Source organism: Macrotis lagotis, chromosome 3 (genome assembly GCF_037893015.1).
Source record: "Macrotis lagotis isolate mMagLag1 chromosome 3, bilby.v1.9.chrom.fasta, whole genome shotgun sequence".
Lineage (NCBI taxonomy): Eukaryota > Metazoa > Chordata > Mammalia > Peramelemorphia > Peramelidae > Macrotis > Macrotis lagotis.
The window spans coordinates 92,351,643-92,368,386 of NC_133660.1; the positions used below are offsets into that span (position 1 = coordinate 92,351,643).

General features: G+C 36.1%; 1 protein-coding gene across 3 annotated transcripts in view; it reads right to left on the reverse strand.

The window, feature by feature from the left end:
- The window catches only part of PALLD (palladin, cytoskeletal associated protein), a 498,686-nt gene that overhangs the window by 132,684 nt on the left and 349,258 nt on the right, over positions 1–16,744 (reverse strand). The gene's annotated exons all lie outside the window — the stretch shown is intronic.

Below are 16,744 nucleotides of genomic sequence, written 5' to 3' on the forward strand. Positions count from 1 at the left end.
ACAGTCAATATGATGGTTTGTTTTGCTTAATTGTCCATATTTCTGAGCTCTAGAAATATATCTTTATACTACTCACATGAAGACTTGAATTTCCCCAGAAGGTTCTATTGGAGTGTGGGGGAGGGAGAAAGGGAGGAGGCTAATCAGGAATTAGCCCTTACAAATACTTTATCCCTAGGAATTGCCTCTTAATCTAAATCCTTCCTTGGTAGCATATCTATTCCTTTCTTATTCAAAGTCATGCCATTTCTGCACCTTAGTTCTCTCCTTTATAAGAGGAAGGTCTCTGAGTTTTCTTATATCTCTGAATCTAGTATGTACCTTCTCAATTACAAAAAAAATTTCCTGTGCAATTTAAATTATTTTGATGGTGAATAGTTAGCACTCTGTTACCAAAAAAAAATTATGTATAATAAAAATACTTGCTATCCCAATAACCAAGATTTCAAATTATATTCACTTCAGAAAATTCTAATATCACAAAAAGATATGTCCATGCTTGATGTATGACACCTTGGAAAATAAATTATTTCTGTTTTTCTACACCTCATTTATTCTGTCTCTATATGGAGAGGATAATTTTAACAAGCAGTTTAATATAAAGAACTTTATAACATTCTTTTAATGCTTTTAACTAATCATTCTACTAATTAGATCTTCAATACTGAAATATCTAGAGGTTCAATGACTTACCCTAAGTCAGAGTGGGAGACAATGACAGAATAGTGATAAGAATCCAGAATTCTTGATTTCAGATCACTGGACTACAAATGCTACAAGCATTTGAGTAAGAATTTGGGGAATCTCTTTTAGCTGGAAATAATTACTAAAGATGATATTATAATCTCAGATAAAAATAGCTGCTTTTGCAGCCTTTGATAGCCAGGATATTTTTATTTTTATTTATTTATTTTTTTACTTAAAGATTTTATTTTGAGTTTTACAATTTTTCCCCTAATCTTACTTTCCTCCCCATCCCCCCCAGAAGGCAATTTTCCAGTCTTTACATTGTTTCCATGGTATACATTGATCCAAATTGAATGTGATGAGAGAGAAATCATATTCTTAAGGAAGAAACATAAAGTATAAGAGATAGCAAGATCAGACAATATCAGTTTTTTTTCTAAATTAAAGGTAATAGTCCTTGGTTTTTGTTCAAACTCCACAGTTCTTTCTCTGGATACAAATGGTATTCTCCATTGCAGACAGCCCCAAATTGTCCCTGACTGTTGCACTGATGGAATGAGCAAGGTTGATCATTGCCCACATGTTTCTTTTAGGGTGTACAGTGTTTTTCCTGGTTCTGCTCATCTCAGTCAGCAACAGTTCATGCAAATCCCTCCAGGCTTCCCTGAATTCCCATCCCTCCTGGTTATTTTTTTTAAGGTTTTTTTTTTTTTTTTTTTGCAAGGCAAATGGGGGTTAAAGTGGCTTGCCCAAGGCCACACAGCTAGGTAATTATTAAGTTTCTGAGACCGGATTTGAACCCAGGTACTCCTGACTCCAGGGCCGGTGCTTTATCCACTACACCACCAAGCCACCCCTCCCCTCCTGGTTTCTAATAGAACAATAGTATTCCATGACCACAGTTTGCTAAGCCATTCCCTAATTGAAAGACATTTACCTGATTTCCAATTCTTTGACACACAAACAGGGCTGCTATGAATATTTTTGTACAAGTGATGTTTTTATCCTTTTTCATCATCTCTTCAGGGTATAGACCTAGAAGTGGGTCTATAGGGTATGTACATTTTTGCTGCCCTTTGGGCATAGTTCCAAATTGCTCTCCAGAAAGGTTGGATGAGTTCACAGCTCCACTAACAATGTAATAGTGTCTCAGATTTCCCACAATCCTTCCAACACTAATCATTATCCTTTCTTAACCAGGATATTTTAAAATTAATTTTTAATTTATGGAATAAAACAAGTGTTTAAATAACATGGAATAATTTAAAAAATTGCATATGAAACTACAAATTTATTATTCACAACTTGATATTCCTTTTAAGTATATGATAAAAATTTCTTGTTTTTTTTCTTCCCTCCCTCACTGTTATTCTAGAGATGGTTGCCCATTAATCACTGGTGCATAAATGAATAACTGAGAAGTATCTCAGCAACTACTGTGCTTAGGTGGTTTTTCTCAACTTGGGTTTCTTTTTGTAGTTTTAATTACCGTTTGGCAATTTAAAAATTCATCCAATAATATTAGTAAGCAAAGATAAACATCTCATTTTCAGACAGTAGATTGTTAATCAGAGTTTTATAATGAGAATATAAACAAATATTTATTGGGGGTGGGATTGGACCTGTGATGTCATGGATAAAGGACTCCCAGAAGAGTTCATTCTGGTTACCACTGTAACTTAAAATCTTAGCTCCAGTAGTCTAGAACACTGAGGATAAATGACTTGCCCAAGGTAACATAGCCACTAGGTAAAAGAGATGGAACTTGAACCAGTCTTTCTGATCCAAATGTCAACTTTCTCACTACTATATCACTTTGTCTCATTCTAAGATGAAACAACATTTTTGAAAAGCAATTTTGAAATGAAGTTTTGAATTTAAACAAAATTTATATAGCCACAAACTATCATACATAGGATCAGAAAACTTGAACTTGAAAGAATCTCTCAGTATTTTTTATCAAAAAGTTCAGGTTTTGATGCATGTCTGTCATATAGGTTTATTCTGGTGTCTGAGTGAACCCCCTGCATCTCATCCCTTAAGCATTTATTAACTACATAAAGATCATCCCAGCCAGATCTGCCAAGTTTTCTAAGACTGGGACAAACCCTACATTTTAGCAGCTGCTTAAATAGCAGTCCCAGGAGGATTTCAGCTGCCAACATTCTGGACTTTCATTTTGAGTAAGAATTTTTTTAAAATCTTAAATCACCAACCTCTACACCATGATATATAGTAATTATATAGTGAATCTTTGTACCTAGGTCCATCTACTTTTGGGCTTTCATGTAGCTTTAAATTTTTCCTTTCTGTTTGTATACTGTACAGTTTTTCTTAACATCTCTCTGCTCAAGCATTGTTTGACCGGGACCTCTCTGTCTCAGTTTTCTTGCCTGTATGATAAGAGTGATGGACTGTCTTAGATGACATCTAACATTTGTTTCAGTTCTAAATCTATGATCTTATGATGGGGAATGGGGGGTGGCTGAGTCACTCAACTGCTACTCAGGATAGCTTTACCCCTCCCCCCAATCATCCCTTGGTTCTGCAAATCAAGCAAAGAGGAAGCAGTGTTTACAGTAATGATTCTCAATCACAGCTTTCTGGTGTGTCTAATTTTCTCAAGTGACTTTCTGAAATTATCTTTCATCACAAACAAAAAAAGAGTGCCTCAATCTCAAAGTAATATTAATTTATTTTAATCTTAATGTAATATATACACTGTGGGCTTTTGAGAATAGAGTAGCAAGGTTATTTTATAGGTACAATAGTTTCCTCATACAATGTACTTCACTTGCTTTTTTCCTAATAATCTCTAACATGTTCAGATACATTTTAATAAAAATTTACTAATTCCTCCCTTTTTCCCTTCCTTCCTCTCTCTTCTGCTTTCTTTCTCTACTCTTTCTATCCTTTCTCCCTCTTTCTCCTTTCTTTCCTTCCTTTCTCCCTCTCTTCCTCTTTCTCTTTCCTTTCTCTCCCCTTTTTCCCTTCCTCCCTCCCTCCTTCCCTCCTTCCTCTCCTTCCTCCCTTCCTCCCTCCCTCCCTCCCTTCCTTCCTTCCTTCCTTCCTTCCTTCCTTCCTTCCTTCCTTCCTTCCTTCCTTCCACTAGCACCTAACACAATACTCCGCACACAGTAGATAGTAAATGCTTTTGGTCGTTCTTGGATCTTTTCAGGTCTAATTGCTAAAACCAACATGTATAGTACCTAAAAGTTATTTATCACATATTTTTAATTTTTGATGTGTTTATCAAGATACTACTTATTTCAAACTTAAGATCAGCAGAAAAAAAGACAAGTCCAACTCACATTTTTTATACATAGTGTAAAAAAACTCAAGATGTTAGTTCCCCTGTATTTTTGGTCAAAGCAAGAAAAATGAAAACTCTTTTCTATTTTCTTTACTCATTTTTTTTCTTTTAGCTTTCCTAAAATCCCTGACATGCTTCTATTCTGAAATACTCCAGCACTGACTTCCTTATTTGGTTGCTGGAACTGTTCTTTGTCTTGTTCAAACATTCTGCTAAAGTTGTAGGCTCTCCCTCTGCTCTCCTCCCCCTCTTTCTTCCTACACTCTCTTCTTCTCTGCACACACACACACACACACACACACACACACAGACACACACACAGACACACACACACACACACACACACACACACACCACACGTCTGGCTTCAACAGGTCACCATGACTCAGCCGCCGCCTTTGTAGTTTCTTACCAATCACACATCAGATATGTCCATTTAAGGAGTATCTTTCCTTCTGGAAATCATAAGAGTGCCAGGGAGTTTTCAACTGTTTGAAAAGATTGCTATGTTGCATGTACTGTACAGTCACCACAAAACATGTATTTTACTGAATTATGTTTTTCATTTTGCAATATAGATATTATTCTTGTTATTATTTTAAATCAAGGGGAAAACGCAATGAACAGCTGCCTCATTACTGATTAATTCTCTGTGATGGGGAACTCAAATTTGGCTGAGATATAATATAGTTTTTAACTGGCCACAAATGACAGTACATGTTGATTAATCTAGAGATTTTTTTTAATGTTTTAAAAAATAGCAGCTCTAGAAAGAAATACCCAGAAAATAAACCAAAACTCTGTAGTCTTAATGAGAAGACACACACACCTTTCAATAAATCTTTTCCTCTTGAAACCAGCTAGGCATGAAGAAGCGTTGAGTTATATTCATATTTTCTTGCTCAGCTGACCTAAATGTTCTGCTCTCTGCATTCCCTATTTAAGAAAGGAGCTGTGATGGCTGTATCCCATAAAAGAGACCAATGTTTTAGTTCATCTAAACAAATGAAACTTTTCCCTGTGCCTCACACATAGAATCTTGTTGCCTGGAATAAGGAGTCCATGATTTTATTTCAAACACATCAACCCTCTAGTGTGAAACCTGAAACAACCATAAGATGAACAGAGGTATTTTTCAAGGTTTCAGGCATTCTGAGGTTAGCTGCAGTCCAGTTCAACTGAGAAATTAAGATGGACAGTTTACCCAGACTTCCTTTAAATCAACAAATGCCAAAATTACTTTTTTTTAAAATGATACTTGTAAATGGAAATTAGACCAACCTCTTTAAACTGGACCATTCAATGAAAAAATTGTTTTTTTCTTTTTTTTATAAAGACTTCCCTAATTCTCTACTACTTTTACCTCAGAGTTCACATAACACTTGGTTTTTCACTTCCTATGTACTATTACATAGTACAATTATTTGTATATATCTTATCCCCCTGTTAGAAATTAGATTTGATGAATCATAGTTAAATACTTTTTTGTAGATGCTAAGACAAGATCCCACTACATGTTTAATAAATCCTTGTTGAATTGGAGAATGAATGAATAGTTGTGACTGGATGGATCAGGATTTCCAGTTGAAAAATCTCCTATGACTATGGGTCAACAGCTTCTCTGAAAAGTACAGTTTTAGAGAGCTGCCAGTAGATGTTAGAGATAAGACCTGAACCTATATCTTCTTGGCTTTGAGGATGCCTTTCTACCTAGCACCCCAGATAGAAATTAATTAGAAAGGGCAATCTACTCTGCTCTGATTTGCCATAAATTTGTCTTTTCCTTCCTATACCTGAGGTGCTTCCTTGGATGAAGAACAACCATCATTGAGTGAGGATTTACTATGTGCAAGAAAGTTGCCATGCAAGGTTCATTAAGTAGATTTATAGCCATCAGATCCAAGATTTAGAGGTGATAGGGAATCTTTTTAGATCAATAAGTCTTATTTTCTCATTTTCCAGATGAGAAAATTGAGTCCTAGAGAAACTTCCTTTTTTTTTAAGTTGCTTTGATAGTACTGTGACTACCCCAATATCCTTTATGTCTGAGTCTAGGAACTCATTCTTTTTTTGTTCTCATAGAGACATTATTTATTTAAATTCACCATAGTGATTGTAGTGAAAATAACATTTGGCTTACTTAATTTCCAAAGTGCGTGATTCAGTCTCAATCACAGACTTAGAATGTTAGAATTGGAAGATACTTGAAAGTCACTGTTTTTCTTTTTCTTATTCAATGTATTGGTTCATCAGATTTAAGATTGTAAGAGATTTAGAGGTCATCTAAAATGAGACTCCTCATGCAAAAGAGTAGAAAATAAGTCCTACTTAAGGAAAGTGACTCTGTCTTAAAACATCTCCCAACCAATTACAGTATAGGGATTTTTTGGCCTATCTTAATAATGTCTCTGGTCTTTTCCCATTTTAAATCTTTCTCTTATTCTTCTTCTATGGGATATCACTTGGTCACATATCACTTATTCTGTTCATTCTGCTCTTGTAACTGAAGGACTTTATGTAAAGAAAATAAGAAGATAACTAATCTCTCTACACAATTTGGCATCATCTCTCTATATAAATAATATAAGTAGATAATGAATATGTATAATGGATGGATATTAAAGAAGAAGGAATATAGGAAGACAGAATGGTGAGGAATTTTAAGAGGAAATTAAATATCCCATCACACACACAAATACACACATACAGTTTTTCTCACAACCCACTGTTGCTCTTTAGAACATTCAATTTCCTCCTAAATTCCCCTCAACTCCTCTATCTATAGTCCTTAACTGATTAGGGTTTGGAATGAACCTGGGTATTCTTCTGTGCCTTCCCTTGACAAAGACTCATTTTTTTTACCAGCCATTATTTGCTCTATCATAAATTTCTTCTTTTTTATTTCCTTTTCTGAGGCTTTCAAAGATGAGTGAGTGTGTGTGTGTGTGTGTATACATATATATATATATATATGTATGTTTAGACATACACATAATACACATGTATCCAGTGTACATAGAGATAGAAGCCACAGTCCACATATCCATGTATTAATATATATGCATATATACCTGTATATACACGTTTATGTTTATACACACATATGCATGTGTGTACATGAAGACATATCTCCTCAGTCTTTTAAAGATATCTTTAGATGGACCCTACTAATTTTCTATTTAGACGTTAGAGCTTGGAGAAATATTTTAGATCACAAATCCCTCATTTTTGCTGCTATTCAGTCATTTTCAATCATATCCAACTGTGACTCCATTTGAGGTTTTCTTAGTGAAGATACTGGAGTGGTCTGTCATTTCCTTCTACAGTTCATTTTACAGATGAGGAAACTGAGGCAAACGGGATTAAGTGATTAACTCAGAGTCACATGGCTAATAAGTACCTGAGGTCAGATTTCAGAAAGATTGGTCTTCCTGATTCCAGGCTCTATCCATTTAACAGATAAGAAAACAAAAGCTTAGTGAGTTTATGTAACAGTCTTATAAATCATAATTGGTAGAATAAGAATTTGAACCTAGATACTCTGAATATAGTTCTTTCTTTGCTACTCTTTTGCTACTTCTGTGAACTCTTTCAAAATTGCCTCATTTCTCTCCCCCCCCCCATCTTCTAGTGGCTAAGTCATTAAGTAGATACAATTTAAAGATCAGACTTGCTAGACTTAACTTTCCTTAAGTTTTCTCATTTCCATTATTTCTCCATTTGTCACCTATATGGTGATGCTGTCATTGATGCTAATAAATGAATACTTAATTGATTGAGAATCTGAAGATCATAGAATGTTTGAACTGAAAGAACATGAAAATTATGTTCTCTTCATTTCAATTTCTACATAAGGAAAATGAAGTTCAGGTGAAATGATTTCTCTGCTGTCTTATGGTTGTGAGTAGAGAAGAGCTGAGATAAAAATCAAGATCTCCAGATGCAGTATAGTGCTTTTTCCTTTAAGCAGCTTGAAAGTGTAGACTGTAATCTGGTCTCTAAGGGCTTAAAATCTTTTCTCTCTATTTAAGATAGAGTTAGGCACTAAAGTTTTGATTTCACTGGTTTAGGAAATTCCCAGATGAAGACATTTCCTTTACCAATTTAGACTCTTAGAAAATACTTAGAATTGTGAGAAGTTAGGATTTAGCCAGGGTCATGTGACCAATATTTGCTAGAGGAAAGACTTGAACACAGATTTTCCTGGTTTCCAGATAGATTTCTATCTACATACCTTTCTGTCCTGCCTCATTATCCTATGAATTAATTATAGAGTAACTAAGTATAATACTATGTGTTACTCACCATAAATGAAATAGAATTCAGGAAAAGTAAAAGACAAGAGTAGTTAGAAGAAGCTTCACAGAGAAAGTAAAAATGCCCCCAGATCTCAAAGGATGGGTAATATTTAGACAACATGAGAAAAAAAAACCAAAATGAAGTGAAGATGAATATGGGGTGTTGAAGGGAAAGGCAGTAAATCTGATTAGAGTAGGAATTGCATATGAGGATTGCATATAGGTTATAAAAGGCATTCCAGGCAAAAGAATCTGCATTCTATAGGCAACAGAGACCCTGCTCAGGCTTCTTGAAGACATAAAAGTGATTCAATTAAAGATGTATTTTAGGAAGATTTATCCATCAGAAATATCTGGGATATATTAAAGGAAAAACTAGAAGCAAAGAGACTAGAAAGAGTACCTTTACAGTAAGCTTTGCATGAATTCATAAGGATCTAAGACCTGGTGGTGTTAGAGGAAATAGTGAAAAGGACAAAAACAAGACAAATTCAAAGGGAAGAATATGTTAACTATAGGAGAGGGAGAAGTCAAAGATGACCTTGTGGTTTTGGTCTTAGGAGACTAGAAGAATGGCAACTCCATAGACAGAATGGGTCAGTTGGGAAGGAAAATCAATTTAGTAGTTTAACATGCATTGTATTTAAACAAAATGAATCTGTAATGACAGGGATATCCAAGTGGAGATGTCCTATAGACCTTTAGAAATATTGTTTGGAGGTATGTCAGGGTAGGAGATGAAGATTTGAGAGATACTCTATAGCAAAAATTAAAATATATGTTAATAACAACATTTATATAGTGTTCAAGATTTGCAAAATCCTCTTAAAATTTATAAGTGGAAGAGACTATTGAGATAATCTAGTCTAATTTCCTTCATTTTATTAAAAATATGCTTCTTGATATAATTTGATTTGATGTTACTTACTTTTCCATCACTATTCTCCTTCCCAAAGAACCATCCTACATAATAAAGAACAATAAAAAAAGGAAAAACAACATAGTAAAATGAACCACATGGAGTTTAAGATGGCAGATAAAAAGGAATAAGTACAATGAACTCCTCTCCCCTGTAACTCCTTCAAACAGATCTACAAAACTGGATCCTGATGGGAAAATCCAAGCCACAATGTCATTTATTTAGTCAAATGAATGGTGAAACAGAGAGGTCAGAAGACACTGGATTAAGGTCTAGTGAAAGACCATTATGGATACCACCCCAGCCCTCTAGAAAGAGACTTTGTACCAGGGTGAGAGGAGATCATAGACTCATACTTGGGCATAACGATAGGTACCAACTGGTAGCTATGTTGCCATTTCTTTGTTTTGTGTTACAGATTCAAGGTGAATTGAGAAGGGAACCTTAGGCTAAGGAGTGGGCAAGTTCAGAACAAGGAGCAGTAGTATGGCTCATATTCCAGAGAGCACAATCTCAGGTCCAACTTCTAGTCCTGCAGAAGAATACCTAGGGCAGGAATTCCAGACCATACTCTCATCAATGCTTCCTGATTTCCTTCAAGTCCTACCTAAAATCCCACTTTCTACAAGAAGCCTTTCCAGATCCCTTTTAATTCTAGTATCTTCCCTCTGTTGATTATTTCCTATTTATCTTGTATATAGCTTGTTTGTAGATAATTGCACATTGTCTCCTCCATTAGATTGTATACTCCTTGAGACCTGAGTCTTTTTGTCTCTGCATTCCTGATGCTTTGCACATAGTAGGTGCCCTTCACACATGGTTTCTTTTCTTTTTTTTTTTTAGGTTTTTTGTTTTTGCAAGGCAAATGCGGTTAAGTGGCTTGCCCAAGGCCACACAGCTAGGTAATTATTAAGTGTCTGAGACCGGATTTGAACCCAGGTACTCCTGACTCCAAGGCTGGTGCTTTATCCACTACACCACCTAGCTGCCCCTCAGTTCAGTTTTAAAGAAATCTGAGTCTAGAAGCAGTATGGGTTAGGAAGAAGGGCTCAAACCACTTAGTGTGTAATTATTTGAAAGACATTTAATCTATCTTGGTCTGAGTTTCCCCATCTGTAGCATGAAGAGACTGCACTCAATGATTTCAAGATGTCTATGATTCTATGATCACCTCAATTCTTAGGGTCCTAGTTCACTTCTTTGTAAATAAGGGGTGTTGGAGTCAATTGCCTCTAAAATCCCTTCTAGCTCAGGTGAAGTTAATTTGAGAGCAGATTTTTCAAATTTTTTCTCTAATCTCAAATACATAACCAGTAGGCTTAATGGACAATTATCATAACCTTTTCAAATTAAATTGCCATTAGCAAAGTCTTTTGCAGTCTTTCCAAAATGAGCAAATTCTCACAAAATCACTAGATTAGAGGGAGTCAGTCAGATCCTCTTGAGAGATAACAGCCAGCCTTAGGTTGTACTGACCACTGCCAGGATTCATATGCACTGACATTTTTCTCTCAGCTTGCAAAAACTTCTTTCTCAAGTTTCTTACCACTTTGAGTAGCCCAATTTAATTTCTTATGTTTTTTTTTATATTTTTGCAAGGCAAATGGGGTTAAGTGGCTTGCCCAAGGCCACACAGCTAGGTAATTATTAAGTGTCTGAGACCGGATTTGAACCTAGGTACTCCTGACTCCAGGGCCGGTGCTTTATCCACTTTGACACCTAGCTGCCTCACCCAGTTTAATTTCTTAATTGATATGCTGCATAATTAAAAATGAGCTCCCTAGAGATAGTTTTATTCTGTTTATGTTGTCATGATAAATTAGGAATAGTTGGAGGTGGTGATGGGATTTCTCATACCTCGATCATCTTTACCACTGGGTGCCATTGATTGAGTAGCTAGGTAGCAGTGGTTAGAGCACAGGACCTGGAGTCAGGAAAACCTGAGTTCAAATCCAGCCTCTGACATTTACTGTGACCCTAGTCAAATTACTTAACTCAGTTTCCTTATCTGCAAAATGAACTGGAGAAGAAAATGGCAAAACATTCCATTATCTTTGCCAAATAATGTCCAAATGATGTTCAAGTACTGTTTCTAACACATACTGTCTGGGATCCTGGGCAAGTCACTAAAAACACTCAGTGACTTAGATCAGCTTTTTTAAGGTTATAAATTGCAGAAAAGGTACTAAGTGTTTTAGTAGATAGAATTTCCTTAAGAGGAAGTATAGATAAGATTTTCCTTAACTGATGAAATCACATATCTGGTTTAAAAAAATTCTTTTTGGTGACCTGGGAACAGAATTATTGGGATACCCTTGGTCACTCACCACTCCATATTTTATATACTAAACATTAGAAAAATGTCAATGGAGTTGTTGTTCAGTCATGTCTGACTCTCCATGATCTCTTTTGGGGTTTTCTTGGCAAAGATACTGGAGTGGTTTGCCATCTCCTTCTCCAGCTCATTTTATAGATGAGGGAAATGAGGCAAACAGTCGAATGATTTGCCCACTTGTCAAGCAGTTAGTAAATAATCTGAGGTCAGATTTGCACTCATGAAGATGAGTCTTTCTGATAATGGTAAACTTCCTAAGGGGGAAAAAAAGATCATCTGCATGACTCACTAGAACCAGAACAGTAAAAGACTAAGTCAGGATCATGGTGAAGCAAATGATATTAAATTTGAAGATTTTTTTTCCTACTGCTAGGACATCCCCTCCCTCAACTACCTGAAATTCATTTTTTCTATATGCTGCATGTATCTCTCTCTCTCTCTCTCTCTCTCTCTCTCTCTCTCTCTCTCGACTGTTTCACTTTTGTCTTTGTTTCCCCAGTGCTAAGCATTGGGTCTGGGTCTGGCACATAATAAGCATTTAATAAATCTTGGCTGCTTGCTTAAATGATTTTTGTCCTCTGTTATTACTGGTAGTTATTTGGAAAGTTCTAGTCCAATGAGGAGGAGGCTTTGCTTCTACAGCAACTCCCAAATTTTTTCTTTTCTTCTGGGGAAGTCTAAATTCTCAAATGAGTAGCATAAATATCCTGGATATCTAAGTCTTTGGGATAAAGTAGGGATTCACCAGAGGGGTTGGTTGCCTTCGTATAAACCCCAATTATGTTTCTATTTCAGGTAAGTTCATGCACTCAGTATTACAGAGTTGTATTATAAGTATTATAGAGTTGGATGTGTATTTTTGAAATGAAAATGGCACTCCTCAAAATGCTGGGGGTGGGGGGAGTTGCTTTTATCAAACCCCCTTGTTTGTTTCCCTTCTGAAGAGAATCTACTCCATAGGGTGATTCCATGAGATTGGACAATTATACAGGAGTCCTAGGGAAAAGCAGGCTTCGGGGTGGCTAGGTGGTGCAGGGGAGGGAACACTAGCCTGGGAGTCAGGAATACCTGAATTCAAATCTGGCCTCAGACACTTAATTACCTAGCTGTGTGGCCTTGGGCAAACCACATAACCCCATTGCCTTGCAAAAGAATGAAGGAAAACCTTAAAAAAAAAGAAAGGAAAAGTGGGATTCACTGGAGAGGGAGGATAATTGGTTATTTTGGCTATATTTGTGCTGTTTTTTTTAAAAATAACTTTCTATACCATAGTCCTTAAAGGATAATCCAGGCCCTGGTCTCTTAAACATTTTCAGGGAGTCTGTGGGGTCAAAAATATTTTTATAATAATACTGACATTTAAATTCCTTATTCAGTAAATATTGACTGATATAACCTACATACACAAAAGTTCTGTAGGGGGCTCTCAATAATTTGAGTACAAAGAAGTCCTGAGCCCAACTGTTCTATGCTATTCATTTTGTAGCTAATCCTATACTGCTTTTCATAGTAACTAGACAGTTTCATATGTTTACATTTTTTCTTTCTAGCTAAATTGTAAACACCTGGACAAACTCTGATATTTATTTTGTATCTCCTTCAGACTTAGTATGGTGTGGACCTCTATTAGGCTTCTCAGTTAATACTTAATGAATGACTGGAATGTCTGTAGAGTAACCTATTCATCTTCTCTGAATGGTGTTCCCTACATTAACTCCTTACTCATTTAATGATGATATTTGTCCTTTGTTCTTGAAGAAGACCATAACATGAGGGAGGTGATGCCTTGACAAGCACATGAATTGGATTTGAATGAGGGGGGTGCTGTGCAAAGTCACCAGCCTCATTTTCTCCTCCAGAGCATCTGGGTCCAGTGGCCAGATATGAATCAGGACAACTGGAGATGACCCTGCATACCAAGCAATTAGGGTTAAGTGACTTGCCGAAGGTCACACAGCTAGGTATCAATCAGTCTCCTGAAAGGACTAAAAGGTGACAGAGTGAAATGGGTGACTGATGAAATCATTGTACCCAATGGTTTAAGATAAAATTTATTAAGATTAATCACCTGGGCAACTAGGTGATGCAGTGGATAGAGCACCGGCCCTGGAGTCGGGAGTACCTGAGTTCAAATGTGGCCTCTGACACCTAGCTGTGTGGTCTTGGGCAAGCCACCTTGCAAAAACTAAAAAAAACAAAACAAAAACCCAATAACAAAGATAGAGGGAGTATTTATGTAAAACTTTAAGATTTGCCAAATGTTTTCCAATTATTATTATCTCCTATCCCCACAATATTCTTAGAAATAGGTGCTGTTATTATGGTATAGTGCTATAGATGTGTATATTACATATACACATGTGTATCCACATGAACACTATTATAATAATAATAAAGTATAGGATATATTCTTGTTTCTTTTCTCCTTTTTTCCTTTTTTCCCCAATCAGTCCTAAGGTACTTGATCTTAGAACAGGAAAGATCTTTCTGAATATTCTATTCCACATCCCCCCCCCCCCCCCCCCCCCATTTTGTACACTGGGAAGTGGAGATCCAAAGAGATTAAGGTCACAGGAATTAGTAGCAGAGTTGGGAGTAGAACTCAGTCCAAGACATCAATCCCATTACCTTTTAAGTTCCTCAGGGACAGTGATTTATTTTGAATTCCCTCCCAGAGTAGGCATCAACAAATATTGTCTATCTCTTCCACCTGGAAGATTTTTACACAAAAACAGTAGTCATAGTTCTAGGATTCTTATCTTACTTAATCTATGGCTTGTCTGAAATCAATTTAACTCTGAAACTAGGTGGAGGACTGCTTATCAATTGGGAGATGCCAAGCCTTTAGTAGAGCTGTTAAAATGAGAGTTTGGGATATGCATAGATAACAATGACTTTCTCTTAGGGATTATTTATTTATGTAAAACTACCTGGGAAGCTTTCTCTTCTTCTTTCTCACCTCTTTGTCTCAGACTCCTCTGCTTCCTTCAAGACTGCACTCAAAAGCCACCACCTAAGGTTATACATGCTATTCTCCTCCTTTAAAATGTAAGCTCCTGCATGCCTAGGTGGTGCAGTGGACCGGGCCTAGAGTCAGGAGTACCTAAATTCAAATCTGGCCTCAGAAACTTAATAATTATCTAGCTGTGTGGCCTTGGGCAAGCCACTTAACTCCATTGTCTTGCAAAAAAAAAAGGTGTAAATTCTTTAGGAGAGTGGCTATGTTTGCTTTTTCTTTTATGTCCAGTGACTTAGCACATGTAGGAACTATTTAATAAATGTTTGTTGATTGATTCTGACAATAATAACAGATTCCTCTGCCTAATAATAAAATAACTTAATGTCTTCTCTCCATTCTTAAACAGTATAGGTTTTGTGACACTCAATTCATTTTAATTTTAGCTTTAAGATTTACAAAGCACTTTCCCCATAGCAACACTCTGAGCACCAATAGAATTCTCTGTTTTAGAAATAAGAAAACTAAAATTAAGAAAGTATAAGTAACTCCCTATGGAATAAGGGTCATAGTTAGTAAATGCATTTCATGAATCTGTCTTGGGTCCCTTTTTGGTTTTACTCTACATTCCTTTTCTTGCTGACATCATTAGCTCCAACAAGTTCAATGATCATCATTGTATATCTAATTCTAATCTCCCTCCTCTTCAATTCAGTTCAACCCCATCAGCATTTATTATGCATGTGTTATGTGCCGGGCGCTGGAGATCGAAAGTTAAAGCCCAAACTTATTGCTGCTTACCTTCTCCTCACTAAATAAGTCACCTCAAGAAGTTACAGACTCAGTTCAGAATAGAGATAGAGCCTGAACCTATGATTTAATTGGCCTAGGAAATTCTGGAATGTGGAAAATTCCTTTTACCAATGCAATCTAGCATATTTTCTATAATTTTTATGTTGTTCAGTCATTTAGTTATGTTTGACTCTTTGTGATCCCATACATACCAGGTCCCTCTGTCTTCTACTATCTCCCCAGGTCTGCTGAAACTCTTGTTCATTGATGTTGGACATTTTTTGACCGGAGGGGCTCATGAACAGAATTTTTATAGTCTTGAGAGAATTTTGTAGAGCGAGTTTATTGTCTTTTAAATAGTGGTTCATGGCCTGAGTCACATTAACGCTGTGACCTGGGTTGTGATTGTGCTGATATTCTTGAATTATAATTAAAGACTTAAGAAGTTTCATCATATCTAAATAAAAGTATTAAAATGGTCTTTGAAGATTAAATAACTGAAAGTTAAGCTCACAAGCTCACTTGATTAACTTTCATTTATTAATCAAAGCAAAAGCTTTCAAAATTCTAATTTCTAACTTTTCCCAAAATATTTTGTTCATTATGACTGTCATTTAAAATGGTTAAGGATATTGTAACAGTAAATATAAATAAATATTAATTTCCTAGAGAGATCATAGATCTAATTAGAAAAAACAGTTTCTCCAAAATAGAACTGGGTTTAAGAAGGTACAATGGAAGGGGAGATGAGTAGAATGGGATGAGAACATGGGAAGAATGGAGCTGAAATGGACAAGTATGATGGAAGGAACTATAGTGGATGGAGAAAGTACCCTGAACCTAGACAGACTAAAAAACTCAGAATCACAAGGATTCTGATTGGAGTCACAAGGCAACTCTTTATAAAAAACATTTGTAGGGACAATAGTAGTATTGATTTGTTTTTTAATCTCCAAGCCAGAAGGGGCGGGGAGGTTGGAGTCTTAGGGCATTGCTGCTGATAGAAGATACTCACCCACCACTCCTCTGCCAGATCAGCTGTGCCCCTCCTACCTACCCTATAGCATTACCTGGTATTCCTGAAACTCAACATATTCCAAACTTCAAATGAATCATCTTTTCCTTTAAATACACCCTTCCTCTTAACTTCCTATTTCTATTGATGGCATCAGCATTTGGGGGTATCTCTGGGTATTATTTTAATTTAAAAAGAATTCTTAATTTAACAAGCACCAAAAAGGTAACAGTTAATCCTTTTGCAAAGAAAAAGGAATACATATGAAACCTTTAATCTCTATTAAATATAGATTGCTTTTTAAAGAAATATAATCAAGTTTAAGGAAGTCAGCACATTACTTTCAAAGCTACCTACTTGTCTTTTGCTCCTTTGGAACTTTTTTGTGCTTCAATGATCTCTCTCTCTCTCTCTCCAGAATCACTAACC